At 46.0% G+C, this 20,776-nt stretch overlaps 1 long non-coding RNA gene across 1 annotated transcript; it reads left to right on the top strand.

Annotated features, from left to right (window-relative positions):
* Positions 1-8,035: 8,035 nt before the first annotated feature.
* LOC117312474 (uncharacterized) lies at positions 8,036-19,241 on the top strand. The gene is made up of 3 exons (XR_004526803.2): positions 8,036-8,186; positions 8,454-8,753; positions 9,262-19,241. It is a non-coding gene; the product is annotated as an uncharacterized lncRNA (long non-coding RNA).
* The last annotated feature ends 1,535 nt before the right edge of the window (positions 19,242-20,776 follow it).

The following is a 20,776-nucleotide window of genomic DNA, read 5'->3' on the forward strand; positions in this document are numbered from 1 at the left end:
ACACTCCCAGCAAGGGGGGCTTCCAAGCCAGCCTGAAGCACAGACATCTACATGTCCCACTTACGGAAGCAAACACCGCAATGGGCTCCCTGGAGCCTCTCCAGGGCTGTGAGATCAAGAGAGGCACAAGCTGATCTGAGCACATTCCCACCTGGCACCCTGGCCGGCCCTGCCTCTGCTACCTGGTCAGAGAGGACATGAGCAATTGTCCTATAATTGTCATTGAATCTCTTCTCAGAGATTTCAGCTGGCTCTCAATTGTTCTGGCTAATACAAACTAAGGAGATTTGCAAGAAACTCCAGATGCGTTCGAACACTTTGGCGGATAGCGCAGCCTGAAGGCAGATGAAACTTAAATAAACAGAAGGTAATGTGCATTGGCAAAAGTAATCTAAGACGTGAGCGCACATCTGTATGCTCTAAATTTGCAGCTGTCTCTGAAGAAGCAGATCTGGGAGTAGCTTATAATGGATGAAGTGGGAAGAGCAGCTAAAAATTATCCCAGGGTAACGACCCCTTGACAAGGGAAACTGGATCTCGTGTTGGGCAGATTCCAACTGTGGCCCAAACTGAAAGGTGTGCTTGGGTCGGCTACAGATTCCAGAACCTCACTCCCTGCTTTCTCGTGTGGGAAGACAGCGAGGAGTGGTTTCCAGAGGCAGGTGAGGCTGGGTGAGTGTGATGGCATTCCTGAGGGGGCGTGGAGAAGGATACGTCTGGGTTTGCCCGTATTTACCATTTTCTGCCAAGGCCTGGAAGGTGCTAGGTTATCTGGATCTGCTGTTTAACCCCCAGGGTCACGTTTAGATGGGACAAGCTTTCAAAGTACAGCAGCCCCCCCGTCTCAGTCACTTCCCTACTTTCTTATATAAAAAGAACTGAAAAGCTGCATTTTAATACATACACAAGATATAAAACAGAGCTCAATTCCAGGGGTGATGGGGGGCTATGTATACATATGCATATACACACACAACAAATAAATATATATGCATACATGTGTGTATACACACACACACATATGTGCTCATTATGATTCCTGCAGTTCTGTCTCCTCCTGGTCCAAGAAACCCAGTAGACAGGTAGGCGATGCTCCTGGCACTTTAGAGGCACCAGCCTATGCAGGGCAGGAGGAGGCTGGCACAGGCCTGCCTGTCATGCCTTTGTCCTAGCCACTCGACCCTCCTCCAGACAGGCTGGGGCAGGAGGCCACCCGCCCCAAGACTCCGAGCTGCTCGGAGAGGCGCTGATTTCTGGAAAGGGGAGGGAGAAATGACCTGTTCCCGCCCTCAGGAACTACTGAACTACGTAGGGCCTCAGCCAGCCCAGCTGCCTTTGCTCTCCCGCCCGACCCTGCAGAAAAGAAGCGAGGACTCCAAGGGAGGCTGTGGCTTGGGAGGGGAATTTGGGCCGGGAACATTCTCCTTCCCAGAAAATGGTGAGAGAAGTTCCAGGGCACGGCAGTCCAGAGGCCCCCTGCAGCGTGGAGGAGAAAGGAAGCCATGGCCACAGCACTGCCTTCATGGCCGGTCAGGTCCACATGGCCCGTGCATGATGTCGTGGCTTGAAATCATCAGTATGTAACTGACGACATGAAAGACCAAACTGCGCATGTGAGGGGGCTCACAGGGGTCAATATGTAATGTGCAGAGCTTCCGGTTGTGTGAAAGGCAACCACCAAAAAGCTGTGGGCTTCCCCCTCGTCCTCAAGAACGGAAGCATCTCTCTTCTTTCACGGTCAGCACCTGCTCGGCCTGAGGGCCCATGTCCTCAGGTCTGGTGACAAGAAAAGCCACTTCTCAATTTCTCCCCCACTCTGAGGCCACTGAAACAAGCATACCACCCCACTGCAGGCCTTGGAAAGTCTTTTATTTCTAGTAAGACAGGGAGTGGATTAATTCATTTATGCCATCAAATATGCCTCCACTCTGTACAAGTCACTATGCTAGGCAGGGCAGAAGATAAAGATTTAGCAGTCATAAACAAGACCAAAAGACAACCATCAGAATGGGAGAAAATATTTGCAAATGAAGCAACTGACAAAGGATTAATCTCCAAAATTTATAAGCAGCTCATGCAGCTCAATAACAAAAAAACAAACAACCCAATCCAAAAATGGGCAGAAGACCTAAATAAACATTTCTGCAAAGAAGATATACAGATTGCCAACAAACGCATGAAAGAATGCTCAACTTCATTAATCATTAGAGAAATGCAAATCAAAACTACAATGAGATATCATCTCACACCTGTCAGAATGCCCATCATCAAAAAATCTAGAAACAATAAATTCTGGAGAGGGTGTGGAGAAAAGGGAACACTCTTGCACTGTTGGTGGGAATGTAAATTGATACAGCCACTGTGGAGAACAGTATGGAGGTTCCTTAAAAAACTACAAATAGAACTACCATATGACCTAGCAATCCCACTACTTGGCATATACCCTGAGAAAACCATAATTCAAAAAGAGTCATGTACCAAAATGTTCATTGCAGCTCTATTTACAATAACCCGGAAATGGAAACAACCTAAGTGTCCATCATCGGATGAATGGATAAAGAAGATGTGGCACATATATACAATGGAACATTACTCAGCCATAAAAAGAAACGAAATTGAGCTATTTGTAATGAGGTGGATAGATCTAGAGTCTGTCATACAGAGTGAAGTAAGTCAGAAAGAGAAAGACAAATACCGTATGCTAACACATATATATGGAATTTAAGGAAAAAAATGTCATGAAGAACCTAGGGGTAAGACAGGAATAAAGACATAGACCTACTAGAGAATGGACTTGAGGATATGGGGAGGGGGAAGGGTAAGCTGTGACAAAGCGAGAGAGAGGCATGGACATATATACACTACCAAACGTAAGGTAGATAGCTAGTGGGAAGCAGCCGCATAGAACAGGGAGATCAGCTCGGTGCTTTGTGACCGCCTGGAGGGGTGGGAGGGAGGGAGACGCAAGAGGGAAGAGATATGAGAACATATGTATATGTATAGCTGATTCACTTTGTTATAAAGCAGAAACTAACACACCATAGTAAAGCAATTATACTCCAATAAAGATGTAAAAAAAAAAAAAAAGATTTAGCAGCCTCCAGGGGAAAAGAAACTGGACACAATTTACAATGTCTGCCAGAAAAACAAAGCCAAGAAAATGCTCAGAAGAGCAAATTGCATCGGGACTAACTAAACAGGAATTTACCTGCAAAGCAAAAGGATTCCGAGTGATGTCATCAATGAGGAATTAATTGGTTCTGCTCAGACTTTGAGGTGCACCCAGGTCACTGGAGGAACCGATTCAGACAGGCTGGTGTGGACCTGAGTCTCTGCATGTCTACCAAGCTCCCCTGTGTTGGCGAGGCCACTGTGCTTGGTCCTCAGACCACTCTGTGAGTAGGAAGGTTCCAGACCACGTTGGATGCCACTGTGTCTTCTATGAACTTTCAGCCCTGGGTGGTGACATCACAAGAAAGGACGGTTCAGCTGTAGCCGAGTGGCGGGCGGGAGGCTACCATGACACCCATGTCGCCACATCCTGCCAACCTGGCTGGATCCAGGAGTCGTTTTCAGAAAAGCTGGAAGAATGGCAGTTTGAACACGTCTTTTAAATTCTCCCTAAATATCGTTTTTTCTCAGTCTAACATCTTATAATACCAGGTGGCTATAAACTCAAGATGGTCTTCCCCAACACACACCTGGAAAGCAGCGGAGTTGCCACTGGAGCACAGGGCCATCTGCCACAGCAGATGTCAGCCACCTCCGACGAAGCTACGGAGCCTGGAAAGGATGTGGCCCTGGGTCAGAAGGACAAGGGTGTGGGAAGGACAAGGAGGGAAAGGGACTTCCCAGGTGAAGAGAAGAGCTGAACCAAGTCCCCAAAGTAGGAGGAAGAGTAGAGTGCGTAAGAGATGCTGTTCGCCTTGTTCGCTTGCCTCCTTCAGTTCTCCGCTCAAATGTCCCCCCTCAGGCCACCGCATCTAAAACAGCCTCCTTCTGCACCTGCCAGGCTCACCACCGCACCCCATACTTCACCGCACTCATCACCACCAGAGACCCCATCAGCTAGTTGAAGAAAATACTTCAGAAGCGGAAGACGCTGCAAGCGCAAGGCCCTGAGGCTGGAGGGAGCTGCCGGAATGCAGCGAATGGGGCTGAGAGTCCAGAAAGGCCGCTGGAGAGGACACCGGGGACCACGAAGCAGCCTCCCCAGCTAAGGTTGCCCAGCAGTGAGCACCTGTTTCTCTGTGCATCTGGCCGTCGGCTGGGGCAGCCCTCCTCCATGTGTGTCGTTCTGGGGCCCAGGCTGCAGCACCGCCAGCCCCTGGGGTCCATCCTCGTCCTGGCGATGGCAGAGGTGCAGGAGAGCAAACCCATCAGCACAGAGTAGGTCCACTACCATCCCATGGCCAGAGCACAGCCCGTGGCTCACAGGGCGGGAGGACACCATGGCCTCGGCCAGGCTGTGGCAGGGTATGGGTGTCCTATTACCACACCACAGGGATGGGAACACGGGGACAGTAATTCATTCCTCCCCACAGTAAGTGGGATGGGGCAGTCACTGCGTGGGGGGAGGAGGGCATTGGGCAGAGGAGTGATACGACGGATGTACACTTTTTGGAGTCCTCTCTGGCTGTTGCATAACTAATAGACCCACCCTGGGGACCAGGGTGGAGACAGAGAGACCCTGCCTGAATACAGCCGATGATGACCGTGGGCTCACTGAGGCCTTGCCATGTGCCTGACAGCTAGAATACAGGAGAAGAGGAAACACTTAGGCCCTGCCTCAGGGACCCCTACACGGAGCTGTGGTCCCCACGCCGACAGCATTGAGGAAAGGCGAGCACGTTCGGTTTCACCCTCATGGTACTCCCAGCACTAGCGTGGCCGGACAGGCAGAGAGAGAAAGCAGGGACCTCTGGCCCCAGGGATGACCACTGGGAACATCACAGGAGTGGGAACGGCCACTCAGACCAGATGTGGAGAGAAGACTCCCTGATGGCACTAAATGTGCGTGCGGTGTTCAGAACGAGAGCTGGAAGGGAGGCGGACAATCTGTGCCTCACTTGAGCTGTAAAAATAAGGCAGCAGGATGATGAGTCAGAGGAAGCTGGCTCGCTTCACACCCTGCAGGAAGAAAGGAACGGGCTTCCCATCTCATCCCATCCCACTTAAACCCTGCATGTGTCATGTCTCAGATCTCCTGATAGCGACAGCAAAATGAGATGCTCCGAGCAAGCAGCCTTTGGGAAAGCAGAACGTTTTATAAAAGAAACACACTGTAACCAGGAATTTCCGTCCGTGGAGAAGTCAACAAGTTGTCAGAGGGTGTCAAGCAGACACTGTAGGAAACAGGCAGAGGGATTCCTGAACTGGGCAGGGCTGGGCAGAGGGGTTGTTACCTTGAGATACTACAGGGTGAATGGAGGTACCTCTGGATCCCAAATAGCGGCTGTCAGCTGGACACCCAACGGCATGGATAAGATACCCTCTCTTCATAGCAAAAGGATAGCACTTTAAGGCCAAAAAGGAAACTTGTGTTATTCAAAACTTCATAGGAGTATAAATAGCAAAACATAAGCACACACAACCAGAAAGGAAGGATACGCCACTAAATGGGTCAGATCCAGTCACGTAAGCTCTTGCAAAATTTAGTTTTTCGTCTTTAGGCTGGGGCGTTTGGACCAAGTCACATTTTAACATTCCTTTTAGTTCTGAAATTCTATGATTCACTAGAGCAGCAGTCCCCAACCTTTCTGGCACCAGGGACCAGTTTCGTGAAAGACAGTTTTTCCACTGACAGGGGGTGGAGGGGGGCAAGGCGGAGGATGGTTCACATGGCAATGCGAGCGATGGGGAGCGATGGGGAGCGGCACTGCTCACCTCCTGCTGTGCGGCCTGGTTCCTAACAGGGGTTGGGGACCCCTTCATTAAAGAACACCTTGCAAGAAATCCCGAAGAATGTCAAAAATAAAACCAAGAAACTGATGGCGGTAGATGGAACGCACTAAGGAATGGAGAAAGGAAATAGAAGGGAAATTGTACTAGCGCTGTGCCTTGCCCTCTACCAGGGAAATGAGCACCCTTGAAATAGACAGGTCAGGACGTTCAACAAAATTGTAGTCAATGCACAGATTGTTCTAGTCTTAACTGACAAAACACGTATCAATAAATCACCCAGACAGGATGGGATTCACCTAAGGATTTCCAATGAATTCACGGGCAGGATTGCTTAACTGTCGACCATGATGTGAAACCAGTTGTTGCAAAAGCTGCTGTGTTAGATACAGAGCAGTCAGGTTGCCAATGTCAGGCTTATTCCAAGTCTCCAGAGGGGACCCTGGGAAACCATCCACGGGTTGTTCCTCCCTTCCCTACTTGCCAAGCTGGTGGAATCGTTAAATAAAATACAGAACTGCAGAAAGCTCAAATCAGCACAGCCCATGGAGGCAAAGGAAGGACGGAATCTATACGAGGAACTGGGTCTGATGATGAGTTCTTTGAGGGTCTATGGAAAAAGAGGAGAGAGTCATTTTCCAGACTCTGGAGCTGCCTTTGACAAGTGTCCGCACCAAGAACGAGTAAAGAACGGTTGAGTCACCATGGGATTAAGGGACTATTTGAAATGGATGAAGAATTTAATTCCAACATAGGAAAACTGGGTAATAATAAAAGAGACATTCCTTTGCAAAAAGTAGGAGCTCTCGGAGATCAAGAGGGGCTGATCTTGGTGACTAATTTTATAAAGAGATTTGAAGAACTAGGTACACAGTGAAACTTTCACAGTTGTCGATGATCCTAAAACATTCTAAGGAGTAAAATGGCAAGTCAGTGGGATAGCGACATTTTTTTAAGGCTGAGCAGAAAGTGGTACAGGAGTTTCAGTGCTGGTAAGTTTAAGTTAAAGCATCTTAAAATCAAAAACTTGTAGAACAATAGCCTAGGAACTAACCCTAGAGCCAAGAGGAGACCTTAGGGGTTATTTGCTTTCCTGAGAACATTAAGCCCAACGCAGGACAAGAGCATCAAAGACAGTAATGTGCCAGGCACTCTATAAATATCTGTTAAATGAATGAAATGCTGAATCATCAGAAAGATGCAAAGTAGAAAATATGTTCAAGCTTGAATAAAACAATTTGTAACAGGATGTCAAAATGGGACTCTTCTTACCACCGTTTTAGCTGAAGCACGAAAACAATATGTTAATGTTCCAAAGTAAGACCATTTTTTTTTTAAAGACTTGTAAAAAAGGAGATGGCTGACAATCTCAAAAAGATATGTACTGAGTGATCCCATGAAATAACATAACTACGGAGATGGAACGTTGATTAGTGGTTTCTGGCTTAGGGGTAACAGAAGAAAGGGGTGTGCTATAAAGGGGTGGCGTGAAAGAACCTTGTGGTGATGGTGCCGTTGTGTATGTGATTGTGCTGGTGGTTACATGGAACTACACGTGTGATAAAATTGCACAGAGTGGCAAACACACACACACACACACACACACACACACACACACACAATTGGGTGGTGAAATCTGAATAAACACTGTGGATTGTACCCATGTCAGTTTCTTGGGTTTGATATCTCTTTACAGTTATGCAAGACATTAACATTGAAGGTGAAGGTTGCATGGGAGCTCCCTGTACATTTCTTTGCAATTTCCTGTGAACCCATAATTATTTCAAAATAAAACAATTAAAGAACAAAAAGAAGTGGGAGGTTGAAACCAGTTTCAATCCTGAGCTGCCTACCCACCTCTAGCCTGAGGAGAGAGAAGAAATTGGAGAAGCCAGGAAAGGAGAGGGCAGAGGTCATGAGATTCTTTCAGAGAACGCTCTAGGTGTGTTATGATTCCAATCCTCTCCTGGGAGGTAGGATTGCGATGTCAGCCCCTCGTGTTAAAATTAGTGAAGAGCCTTCAGTAGGAGCACCGCGAAGGCATAATCTACGTCCCCTGCAGGGATAGGAAACATTCCACTGTGTCTGACTCGCACCCAAGAAATGTCAAGATCAAGAGTTTCAAGGCACACAAGCGAAGGAGAGGAGGCTGTGTTGGGTGATCTCTGCTCTCACAGACTTTGTCAGCGTGAAAGATGCATGACTGCTTTCCATGCAGCCGAGGTTCAGCAAGCAGAGTCTTATCCAAGAAGGCCGTCTGGAGGGATGAACAGACAGCAGCAGAGGTAAGTTAGAGATAATGCCAAATGCCAGGAAGTGCAGGAGTAACAACGAACTGGAGACGAGTGCATTGTCTCTATTAGTGATCTACGGAGGAGACGGAGGTCTCCATTGATGGGGATATCAAACAAAAGCACAAAATAGAGATGAGAACCAAGAGTCAGCTTTCAACACTTCCCAGGCACAGAGAGGGCAACACCGAGCTCACAGTAGCACCAGAAAAGGAAAAACTAACCAATGTTATCTCTTCTCTCTCCCTGTGCTCTACACAGGGAGCAGAAATCACAGTTAACAGGATGGAGGGGAGATGGAGGAGAAGCACAAGGTGAAGAGAAAACATATCCCCTTTCCCTGCTGCCAGCTTCCACCTGCAACAGGTCATCATCAGGGGAGAAAAAGAAAACTTAATATTGAACCAAGTTCTAAGTATTATCTGTTACATGGGACTGGACTCTTACATTATTGATTAGAGGAGCTTGTATCACCTGGGTGACCAGCAAACCTGCCTGATTTTTCATCCAAATGCAAGAGAACGAAACCTACACAGCAACAGCCACCACTGTGTCCATGAGGTAAGCTTACTTAGAGGGAACACTCTAGGAGAGGCCTGTGTCTTTGATACCCAGTCTAGGCTGTCTATTTCTGGAGAGAAAAATAAAACTTGACCTTGTTTAAGCTGCATGATTAGTGTTATTTTTTAATTGTAACTAAATCTAATTCTGATATATAGGTGTATAGTAAATATTTATTGGATAACTATACGTGTGTTTTTCTTTTACACTTTTAATTTTCAAAAACTTTTAACTTTTATACTTTTAACTTTCAAAAACATACCTTGCTACATTCCCCGCTCCAAATCTCTAATTAAGCAGTTCTCAAGGGGGACTTGTTGATTGCGATGATCAAGAATCCTAGTTCAGTCTCTTACCTGCTAGCTGTCCCACCTGAGGCAACTTGCTTCAGCTCACTAAGCCTCAGTTTTACCATCAGCAAATCAAGTCAACACTGTAAACAGATGCTTCATAATTATTCATTGCTGTTGTTATGCTATGAATTCTAAGGCAAAGTAAAATATTTTAGGAACGTGCCAGTGGCTGTCTCTGAACCTACACTGGGAAAACCACAAGGACAACCTAATCGACTATGACAATTCTCACGCTGCAGTGCTTGAAGGAAAAGAAGATGAATCATATATAGAGAACGCCTCTGAATGCAAGTTACTGGGATTCAGTGGGTCTAGCTAAGTTGAATTGAGGAATGTGGCTGAGCCAGGGAATGACTCAGCCAGGGACTGAACAGCCCCAGATTCTTTCCCCATCTCTGTTTCCTCCTCTTCTCTTTGTTTCCATTCCATTCTTCTCTTCCTCTCTGTAACCTGCTTCCTCTGCTTTTCTAGTTCACGTAGCAGAAAAATATGGCTGTAGAGAACCCTCTAAGTTCACATGTTACTGTTCCCACCATCTGGGAGGAAACACAGTTCTCCAAGTTTCCAGGGAAGAGACTCTGGGTCAGCTCAGCACCATGACCACCATAGCCTCAGGAACTATACAGTAGGGGCAGGGTGAGTGAGTCCTACTATAGGAACATGGCCAGTCCTAACTCGACGGTATGGACAGAGACGGGAACAGTGCCCCACACTGGAGGGAGAACTGGACAGAAAAACAAAGTATTCATTACGAGAACTGAAGTCACGTTTTCTCTGGTGAGCAGAGTGTCTGAACCAGAACCAAGGAAGAAGTACGGGTGGTGAGCTGAATTGTGCGAGATGCTAACTCTTCAAAAAGCTGCCCCCCCAAAAAAAACAGTGAAATGTGTGGCTGAAAACTGGGTGTAAGGGAGAGATGGACCTGAATGAAGACACCCTGGCCACTGCATGGACAATTCAGAGAAAAGCGACTTGCAGGAGAGTAGAGGGCTTGCAGTGGTCAAATGTTTCGTCTGATAAATATTCAGGTATCGTTCCCCTCAGAGACCAAATGCACAGATGGACTGAATGTTAAGAAAAAAGAATGTCTCTCATTGGCCGCCTTTAATCTCTTTCATCTTTGGAAGTAAAAAGACTATTTATAGATTTCTCTTTCTGCAAGTGCTGCTTTCAAGATGATATGCAGGCTGTGTCTCCAGGGCCTCCCTGACGGCAGCTCCCACCAGGCACACCTCCCACCAGGGAGGGCCTCCTGGGTCCCACCACGCCCGGGTCAGTGAGCAAGGGCCCGTTACTGGTCCCTGAGTACTCACGTGGCTGTTCCCCTAACTCCTCCATAAGTCTCTTCCTTTGGGAAAGAAAAAGATGACTGCCTATGGTCCCTAGAACATAAACAGCTGGCTTCCTTACCATCACACCACTCATTGGTTTATTGCACGGGCCCTTCAGTGATATCTGGCTGTGTCATAACTCAGCATCCTTGGTGACTGAGGCTGTGACACTTCTGCCAAGGCTGGAGCACCGTCACCCATGAGTGCTCGGAGCCTGAGAGAAGTAGTGGTTGCAGAAGAGACTCGGTAAAGGAGGCTAAATCTCTCTCTCTCTCTTTCTCTTTTTTTTTTTTTGGCCACGCTGTGCAGCATGCAGGATCTTAGTTCCTCCACCAGGGATCTAACCCACGTCCCCTGCATTGGAAGCGGGGAGTCCTAACCACTGGACCGCCAGGGAAGTCCCTAAATCTCTTTCTAGATGGACCCTCCAGGGCTTTGTTTTTTCCTGACACTGATATAAGCTTATGGGATTCTAAGCAGCCTAACTAAAATGAGGGGTAAGTCTCCCTGTGGCATCCACTGCAGGGGGAAATAGAAGAAGAAACACATTTGAGGTAAATGCCATTGACCCTGAGAGATGCTGGGAGACCCTGCATGCAGGTAAAAGGAAGAGGGCATCCTGCCCGACGTTGTTTTCACCGAAAGTCAGGTGATCCCTCAGCCAGTTCAGCAGGGTGGAGCGTGCTTGGACTTTGAGGTTGTGCGGACCTGGGCTTGCATTCCGGCTCTAACCCTTAAGATCTGCAGGGCCTGGGGAAATTTTCCTAATTTCTCTAGGTTTCTGTTTCCTCTTCTGCAAAACGTGGATCATCTGCTGATGACTGTGAAAATTAGCGGGACCACGTGAAGGTCTGGCACCAAGCTCCACAGAAAGTAGCATCTCAAATAAATGGCATCTGGAGTCCTTGTGAATGTCGTTGAGACAGCATAATACACCACCAGCCTTTCAAAAGAGCTTCCATTTCTTTGTGTTTCTTCAAGTTTTCTCACGGGTTTTAATAACGCCCCATCCGTTGCTGGCTCAGAGGGAACTTGTGTAAGCATCTACAGCTCAGTTTCACCGATCATGCAGCTCGCAGCGCTGACATCTGTCAAATTTGTAAAACTGCAGAGTCCGGGGCCCCACCCCAGATCTCGGGCAGGTGGGGCCCAGGACTCTGCATTTTAACCGATTTTCCACTGAGTTTAACATGTGAACTTGGGAGGACTTCTAGTCGATATGCAATGGGTTTTTTAATTTATTGGTGATATGTTTAAAGGCAGTCAAAGAGGACAGGACAGTGGTTCTTTTAGTTGGTGAGGATGGTCTTATAACAGAGGAGGTGCCCTTTCTCCCAGCCCCTGGCTGCTGGTAGGAGTGGTAACCATCCTCACAGTCCCAAGAAAAGATTCTCTCCTGCCTAGGAAAGCGCCAGAATAACCAGGAGCCCACCTCAGGTCTGCCTACGCAGTCAAGCTTTCTCAAAAGTTTGGAAATTTTCCGATATCAAAGATAGTTTCTTTTGCTCAGCAATTTGCAAGGCTTACCCTACATCAGCAAATTTTTATCAATAAGAAAAACAAGATGGAAGACTGAGTGGAAGTGAGTCCATCTCTAAATGATTGATTTAAAACTTCTTAGAAGTAGGTTACAGAATACCACCTGATTGTCCCTTACCGAAGGCAGACTGCCTAGAGATCTCAGGACTTAAATTTGGATACAAGTCAGGAAACACAATAGTTTTGGTATTTTGTGGAGTTCCTTTTCTTTCTGCCCTTCTTTTTCTCTTTATTTCCATTCATCAAAAAATACTGTCTGCACTGTGTCTAAATATTAGGAAGAAAACACTGTCTGAAGGCCCCTGAGGTCCACCACTCTTGTGCGTACTGCCCAGTTTCTGTCTGTGCCTCTCCTGGGCACTGATCCATTCCCTGCATCTCTTGCTTCGTACGAACGTGGAACACGCAGCTTTCTCCTCAGATCCCTGTTTAACTGCACTTGTCTGATTAATTCACCACACTCAACACAAGATGGTCTTTGCTATCTGACCTACTGGGAATTAAGGGCCTTATTCCTTGAAAGGGCCCAATCTACATCTAATGGAATTGAAGAAAGCCAAATATTTCTTTTTCTGATATGTCTGTTGCTATTTGCCAAGGTAATTCTGTGAACAACTGAGCTTTAATTTTCTCCCTAATGGTTGATATAAGGTCATGAGGGAGACCCAGGGCTTCTAGGATTGGGACATCATGAAGAGTATTCCAAGTTGTTACCCTTGATACCAAGGTAATGATACTTTGCCAGTTATTATTCTGCTGATTTATAAAGTCTCTTAAGGGGTGATTCCAGACTGACTGATCCTTTTTTAAAATTTATTTATTTTTATTTGGCTGCATTTGGTCTTCGTTGCTACACGCAGGCTTTCTCTAGTTGCAGCCAGCAGGGCTACTCTTCGTTGTGGTGCGCAGGCTTCTCATTGCGGTGGCTTCTCTTGTTGTGGAGCACAGGCTCTAGGCACACGGGTTTCAGTAGATGCGGTGCATGGACTTCAGTAGTTGTGGCTCTCGGGCTCTAGAGCACAGGCTCAGTAGTTGTGGCGCACGGGCTTAGTTGCTCCACGGCATGTGGGATCTTCCCGGACCAGGGCTCGAACCCGTGTCACCTGCAATGGGAGGCGGATTCTTAACCACTGTGCCACCATGGAAGTCCCCCGATTGTTCTTTAATCAACCCTTCTTTGGTTTCTTTGTTGCCTCCAAAAAAGAAAGAAAAAATGAATTTGTTGAGGTAGTAAGGAGCCCTGCCTACATCCAGTGATAAGCTTGGTAATGGAGCTGATTAAGCTCAGAGTTTTCAGTCTCACATGATCTTGTGAGAAGACAGACTCCTTTATCCCAGTCATTTGTCTTCACACATGTATATGCTTGATGACAGAAGGGACTGGGCAAGAAGGATGCATAACTCATTCAATATTCATCCCATTCACTAAATACTCACCAAGAACCCACCCTCAGACAGGCTCTGTGCCAGGCACAGGTGTTAGAGTGGAGCAGCGAACAAGGCAGCCTCTGCCCTCAAGGAGCTCACAGGCTTGTGGAGAGAGAACAACAATCACCATAAAGTGTAAGTAGAGAGCGGTCAAGACGAAGTGGGAGGGAGGGGAAGGAACAGTGAAGACTGCCTGATTAGCTCAGAGGATCAGCCAGCTACTGAACCCAGGACTCCAGGCTCTATGGCAGGTTCCATGGCAGGTCAATAGCATTATCTTTAGTCAAAGGATTGTATCATTATCACAGTTGTCTGAGTGGCAGGGAAATAAATCTGCCTGCGGCTCCCATAAGCCCTACCTTCTTGCTCGACATTACAGGAAAGCCCAGCCTACTTGGTGGAGATCATTATTCCCTGATACGGGAAATCACGTTCCTATGAATCACTCCACACCCCACAGCCACTCTTTTTCATCCCATATAAGCTTTGATTTCGAGTTGGGTGTTGACAAAACTGTTCCCTAATGCTTAAGTAATAGCGTGGAAAATAGCTGACGAAAAATGAAAAGGTTGATTTTGATTATACATAGAATCTCTTCTCTTAAGAACAAAATGTGTTTGAATAGACATGAGTCATTCCTTACAGAGTTTGAGAGGATTGACTTGTTTATGTAGTTGGTTGTTTAACTGATTTTTTTTTTTTTTTTTTTGGTGCCGAAACCCAGGATTGATATGTTTTAAAATAATACCTTTACTGGCTTTATACGTGCATATTATAAAAATTCAAGAAACACAGCCAAAAAACAATGCATTACTCAAATTCCATTACCCAACAGTAACTAGTGCTAATATGTAATGAACCTCAATTCAAACATCTCTATCTACAAACTATAATTGGACAGAGGAATGGATGGATGAACAAAAATAACCTCATAACAATGGAATCATGTTATATTTCCTTTAAAAATAAAAAAATTAATTTTACATGGATTGAATAGAAGGCAAAAGAAACGAAAGTGAAAATAAAAGGAATAGTGAAATTCATAGATCTTTCCTCATTCATAAGAGATTGCTCTAAGGATAAGAAGAAAGACCATGAATACCATTAAGAGGCTGTTTTCTAACTGCTTGTTTCAATTTTAGACAGTATGGATTAAAAGATTTTGCTATAAAAGCTTAAGTGACCAGCATACTTAGACTCTCTCCCACCTCTTGATTTTTTGGGTGTTTTTATTTTGTTTGCTTAGTCAAGATTTACGCATGTACGTTCTGTTCTGCAGCCATTCTTCCCTTGGTTGTTGCTGTTTTTGTTTTATCTTGGATCTGTATTTAAACTAATTCAATGCTCACCAGCGGTCCATCTCTTGGGGGGATAGATTTCTTCATCACAATGATATATAACATTGATTACAGCGAACATATGTATATATGGCTTTTCCTATGGGCCAGGCACTATTCCAAGCACTGTACACACATTAATTTTTTAAATCTACACAAACAACCCAATGAAATGGTGACTATTGTTAACCCTACCTTACAGATGAGGAGACTGAGGCACAAAAAGTAACTTGCCTGAATTACACAACCAGTAAGTGGCAAGCCAGGATTCAAACCCAGACAGTCTGGCTCTGAGTCTGGTCTGGAAGGCTTTCTTCAAGAAGGTTTATGGAGGCTTTTTTCCCTGAGCTCTGTCGTGTTTTAGAATGCTCTCCTTGTTGCTTTTATACATGGATGATGATTTGACTGGATAAAAACTTTGTAGCTCACAGTTCTTTTCCTCTGTAGGTGTTGCCCTACTGTTCTCTGGCATGGGGAAGTGATGGAGAAAAGTCTGAAGTCCCCTGGATTTTCTTCCCTTTTGCTTTTTCTGCTGGATGTCTGAAGAATACTTTATCTTTGAAGTTGAATAGATTTATCATTATATGACTCAATGCTGTTTCTTCTATCTAAATTTTGCCTAGTATACCCTGTGATCTTTCAGATGGCTGATTCAGCTCCTCCCTCACTTAAGGAAGGTTTTCCTGTACTATGTTTTCCAATATTTTTTCTGTTTCGCTTGTTCATTTCTTACCAAGAATGTCAAAGATCTTTATACTGAATTGTCTTTAAACTCCTTAACTATTTTCTAATTTTTTCCTCTTGCAGTTGCTGTGATTATTTCAAGTGTTCCTCTGTCATTAATAGAATTTTTAGCTATTTGCACTATCTCTTTCTGTTTCTAATAGTTACTTGAAATTTTATTTTGTCCCTTTTAGCTCTTCAATATCCCATTCCATATCACTTTGTTGTCATGTTATTTTATTTCATCTATGTTCTTATTAAGTTATTGTATAGTGCAATGTACGTGCAAGGAACCTGCTTGCTGTTTTGGTTTTGGGTTCTTCCAGACAGGATTGTTCTTCTGTGTTTCACATGTACTTTTTTCCCTTATTTTATTTGCACAGTGACTATGCCATTACTTTGCATCTTATTTATGCTTAATATGAGCAATTCTGTCTATTGCTTCAACAGAATACAGTGTAGGTGAATTTTCCTCAACATCCTCCCTGCCTCATATAGAACCTTTTCTCTTCTCCACTCGAAATGGCAGTTTGAGGACTAGGTGTTATTTTCTGTAGCTTAAAGGTGTGGGGATAAGGAAGAGGGACAGTTCAGCTGGGCCTGGGTGGAGTCCTTGCTTAGGACCCAAGGTTTCACTCCTTTCTGAGATGCAGAGAACTATCTTTCACCCAAAGCCTGGTCCGTCCAACCAAGGGTGTAGCGCACTCGCCTGGGTTTCAGCTGGTTTCTGCAACACAACACACCGACCTGGGAGCGCTTCCAGCCTCAGTCCAAGGCCCAGGGTCAAGCATTGTGGCCTCTGCTCTGAAGACCTTTTCCTGGAACTGCTTACTCACTCCCCTCAATCTGTTTCTCTTGAAGCTGGAGCGTATTAATGAGAATCCTCAGGATTTCATTATTTGGCCATCTCTCCTCTCTGTGGCTTTGGGGGAACAGGGACAGGTGATGCGGGGTTAGAAACCCCACTCAGCTCCAACAGCATCTTCTGTTTCTTTTTGTAGCTCTCACTTCTTGATGTTTGTGGCACTTTCCTTGTTTGTTTGGTGCCAGTAAATAGCACTCAGTCTCTCTCTCTCTGTCTCTCTCTCTGTCTCTCTCAAAAGAAAATATCCCATACCCTTTGAACAGTCACTCCCCCTCCCCTCCCTCAAGCCAGCCCCTTGCAACCAGCAGTCTGCTTTCTGTCCCCATGGACTTGCCTATTCTAGACATTTCACACACATGCACTCTTGCAATACGTGGCCTTTTGTATCTGGCTGCTTTCACTTAACATAACGTTTTCAAGGTTCATCCTTATTGTAGCAGGTGTCAGAACTTCATTCTGTGTGTGGCCCAATGATCTTTAATTCTATGGATACACTGTATTTTGTCTGTGGCCTCTTCCTTCATCTTCAAAGTCAGCAGTGTAGCTTTTCTCTGCCTCTGTTTTGTTTATCACATCTCTTTCTGTTACCACAGCCAGGAAAAGTTTTCTCCTTTTAAGAATTCATGGGATTCGATTGGGAACACTTGGATAATCCAAGATAACTCCTCATCTAAAAGTCCTAAACATAGTCACATCTACGAACTCATATTCTGGGGTGTGTTGCAGTATATTCTGTAACTGGTTATGGGGACTAGGGTGTGGACATCTTTGGGGGGGTGGCATTATTCTGTGTACCACAGACATGTAAACTGATAGTGATAATAATAATAATAGCCAACATCTCCTCAGAGATTACCATGTGCCTGGTACTCCTCTAAGAGTTTTAATTGAATTAACTGATTTAGTCCCTACCATATTCCTATGACTATTATTACTCCCATTTATAAATGAGGAGGATGCCAAAGTAAGAAGAGATAAAATGACTTGCCTGAGGTCTCACAAGAGGTAAATAGCAGAGCAAGAATTTTAACCCAGCTATCTAGTTCCAGAGCCTGTACAATTAAAAAGGGGTCCACCTAGGGTCTTCCCTGGTGGTCCAGTGGTTAAGACTTTGCCTTCCAAAGCAGGGGGTGTGGGTTCCATCCTTGGTTGGGGAGTTAAGATCCCACATGCCTCAGGGCCAAAAAACCAAAACATAAAACAGAAGCAGTATTGTAACAAACTCAATAAAGACTTTAAAAATTGTCCACATCAGAAAAAAAAAAATTGTAAAAAAAGGGAGGGGATCCACTTATTAATAAGATTGGAACACCTACCCTAAAGGATAGAGCCTTTCCTAATCAGGTCTTGCCTTAGGTCCTAGCTGGTCCCCTCACCCCTCAGATGTACCTGTGTACTGGGGAGGGAGGTGGTCCCACAGGGCGGGGCTCCAGGGCCAAGCTGGGATTAGGGCTCCACCAAGCACAGTCAAGAGCCCTTAAAATGTTATGAATTCTGGAATGCTATTTATGGTTGCCTTTGTATCTAGCGACTGATTAAGAAAATATATAACAGCAGCAAAGTACATTAAATATTGGAACTTGTTTAATAAATTTATCTCTTACTGATCAGTATATTTATATATTTAAATTATGATAGTTCTATAATCCCTTATCCCTGAACTTCATAAAGCATTGAAGATAGGGTTTGGGGTTTTTGTTTGGGTTTTTTTTTTGTGAGGTTTATTTGGTAAGTTGTGACAAGCTAATTTTGGGGGCAAAACTGGACCTGAACTGACATAAGGCTATTTATATAGTCTTTCTTTATCCCATCAGTAGTGAACAGTCCCATATTTAATTGCAGAACAATTAAAGTGCTTGATTATAGGCTGCTGTCCCAGACTTTTCTGGGGATGTTATTAATGCATGGTAGATACATCCTATTACCTGACTTCTAAAACCTGAAATATCTGACTTTCAAGACACATTTGGCCCCAAAGGTTTAAAATAGGTGTTTGTGGACCTGTAGGAGCTACATGTGTCAGAAATACGGTTCATTTAGTCTATAATCAGTACTCGTGAATCTATTGACACCTTGTAATAAGTTCCTTTACCTGCACACCAAGCTTGCTGGCCTGCTTTGCAGGTTTACCCAGGGTCTTTGTCCTCATTTAAACTATCTAAGCCCCTAATCTAAGCACTACCTCATCTCCCAGAGGCCCATTTAAAATAAATACTATACGAGTCCAATATACTTAATGGAAACATTTCAGTGTAATAAGAAGCCAGCATGATCCAGCTACAGAATAACATAGGATGGCTTATGATCCCCATGTGGAATTATAGAGAAGAGGAAATGTGGGTTGTTAATTACAACATGCTTTAAAGAGAGTGACAAAAAGTCCTTGCCTGGCTTGGGAGGCTCTTGGAAATGCAGATCCTGTGGAGCGCAGCAGAGAAAGAGAACTGGCTAGAAGCCCGTGAATTCTGAACACTGGTACTCCCCGCCATCTCACGCTGGGTGACAAAGCATGGGGGGCCTGCTGCTCTCGGCCTCCGTCTCCTCATCTATAAAAGGAGGTGGTTTGATGAACTCAGCAGAGCTACAGCCTGTGGTTGGAAGGACCATCCTTTCATGGGACCGCTAGGCCTTCAGGAACGCAAGTTCGAACAGCATCCCAGAACCTCACTTCTAACCCAGGTTAGCTGCCTCTAGAATGAAATGCGTGTTTCATATCGATAAAATGTAATATGTGTACCAACTATGAGCTCATAAATATACGCTCATTTATATGCATGTCTTAACTCATACATAACCAAAGGAATCAACAGTTTATCAAATGTTCTTCTGAGGTCAGGAAGGGGACAACTCCCGCCTGCTTTTCCTGGAACCGGTTGTTGAGAAGTCTGCCCCGTTCTGAGCTGACCCTGATGATGGACTCATTAATTCAGCTCTTGCTGTGCATCGGGTACTGTCGCGGGGAGGGGAGGGGGGCGGAGCAGGCTGTGGATTTCGCATTTATCGGCTCGCGGCACTGTGTAGCTGTCTACCTTTCACAGCATAAGAGTACATGCTGCCCCCCCACCCAGGTCTGATGGTGACGGAGGAAGTTGTTCATTAGCATGTCCGTTGAGTCCCACTCCTTTTTGATGTATCACAGATAATTAAGGTGGAATAGTGATAGCAGAAGGCAGGGGATGGTTCTGGAAAGCAGTTTTATTTGTTTTCTGCTTTTTCTCCAGCAGAATACTGACTTTAAAGTTACCATGTGGGCTTCCCTGGTGGCGCAGTGGTTGAGAATCCGCCTGCCGATGCAGGGGACGTGGGTTCGTGCCCCGGTCCAGGAAGATCCCACATGCCGCGGAGCGGCTGGGCCCGTGAGCCATGGCCGCTGAGCCTGCGCGTCCGGAGCCTGTGCTCCGCAACGGGAGAGGCCACAACAGTGAGAGGCCCGCGTACCGCAAAAAAAAAAAAAAAAAAGTTACCATGTGAGTGCAAAAAAGCTTCGCACTATGGTCGCCTCAACATGAAGCAGCACCAACCATCAGACCCAATTGGCCACGCAGCTGGCAACAAGCTCAGGGGCTCTCAGAGAGCCAGCGGGTGGCCTGGACTCCGGCCCCCTGGGCAGTGTCTGTGCCCTGCCCAGAATGGGCGGACAACATCGGCTGCCCCAGAATGTGATTCAGGGCTAACACTATCGCCCTCTGCATCCACTCCACAGCTGCAGGAGAATCAGCCCGGATTTCTGGCCAAGAGGCCTCCCAGTGAGGGCTGCCCATGCAGAGGAGCAGATGAGGGATGAGGCGGGCTGAGGGCCGTTGGCACGTGGCTCTCGGCTCTCTGAACCTCAGGATCACTGGCAAACAGCGACCTGGCTGTGTATTTGGGCTTGAGGGCCTGCTGAGCAGAGGAGTCCCTGGCCGGGGCCCAAAGCTTGGAGCCCTTCCTGTTGCCTCTCCTGCTGAGTCTTTCCTGCTCTCTGTCTTCCCAGGTAGACGGACGGTATTACTGACTCCCAGCACCAGCCCTTTCTGCTAAAAATCAGTTACTGGGACCTGTGCTAGAATTACTCATGCAGGTCAGAGCGGTTTCAGAAATCGGCACAGTGCATATCCAGAGCTCTAGAGCTCTCTCCGGGGGCCCCAGTTCCCTTCTGCTCCGCAGGGGCCAGGCCCGGGCAGCACTCCAGGTCCGCACGGTCAGAAGCCCCACTGCAGGGCGTGGGTAACGCTTTACCTGCTACTGTCACGCCAGAGCTACAGCCTCCGCCTCCCTTCTCTTCTTTCTTCTTTGTTTCGGTCCCCCTCCCCACTCAGATACCCCCATCCTCTTTTCGTTCTCTTTTGTTCCCACCAGAAGCCTGAGGCACTTAACGGAGAACTCTTTCTTTGTACTAGAAGCTGTGTATGGCTTGAGGAGTTCTTCCTCTGAGGAAGATTCACCTTTCATAAGAGACCTAGGGAGG

The sequence above is a fragment of the Tursiops truncatus genome, chromosome 5 (assembly GCF_011762595.2).
Source record: "Tursiops truncatus isolate mTurTru1 chromosome 5, mTurTru1.mat.Y, whole genome shotgun sequence".
NCBI lineage: Eukaryota > Metazoa > Chordata > Mammalia > Artiodactyla > Delphinidae > Tursiops > Tursiops truncatus.